Source organism: Pogoniulus pusillus, chromosome 6 (assembly GCF_015220805.1).
Source record: "Pogoniulus pusillus isolate bPogPus1 chromosome 6, bPogPus1.pri, whole genome shotgun sequence".
Lineage (NCBI taxonomy): Eukaryota > Metazoa > Chordata > Aves > Piciformes > Lybiidae > Pogoniulus > Pogoniulus pusillus.
Genome location: NC_087269.1, coordinates 8,215,706 through 8,216,307, shown reverse-complemented (window position 1 = coordinate 8,216,307; position 602 = coordinate 8,215,706).

Here is a 602-nt window from a genome sequence, read left to right as displayed (position 1 = left end):
GTACAGGAGTGAAAGAATTTTCATATAATCTTTTCTGAACCACCATTGTTCCTGACACCTGTCAGTAAATTGCCAGAATGATTTGTGGCTGCCCTTTCTGATTTAAAGGCTGACTGAAATCTTGGTCATGAACCTGAGAGGCTTTTGTTTTAAGGGAACCATCTGGGCTGGTGTGGTGTTTCCGTCCATTGAAATGCCAGTCTATCTGCAACTTTTCTGGAGTACCAGAAATGGTTTTTATCTCACCTGTCAGCAAGACAAGGGCTGAACTATTATTTTCCTTGTGTTTGTTTTTTAAGCAACCTTTCTAATAGAGTGCTTCAGCAGCTTTGCTGCTTTGTTCACACATTGCAAATTCTATTGGAAGGATGAAGTTAAAGAAACTGATTTGGGCATTTATCATCGTTTACACATTGGCAAAACTCCTTTACAATTTTCTGTTTGTTAGTTTAAGTTTGAATAGTAGGCAGGAAACCTTAGATCAGCTTCAAGCTTGCCCCCAAAGTTTTTTGGCATACTGTAACAAACACTAGGTTCAGAAGTTCAGAATAACCTAACATTTATGGTTATTTTGAAGATAAAATTCAGCAGATGGAATTATT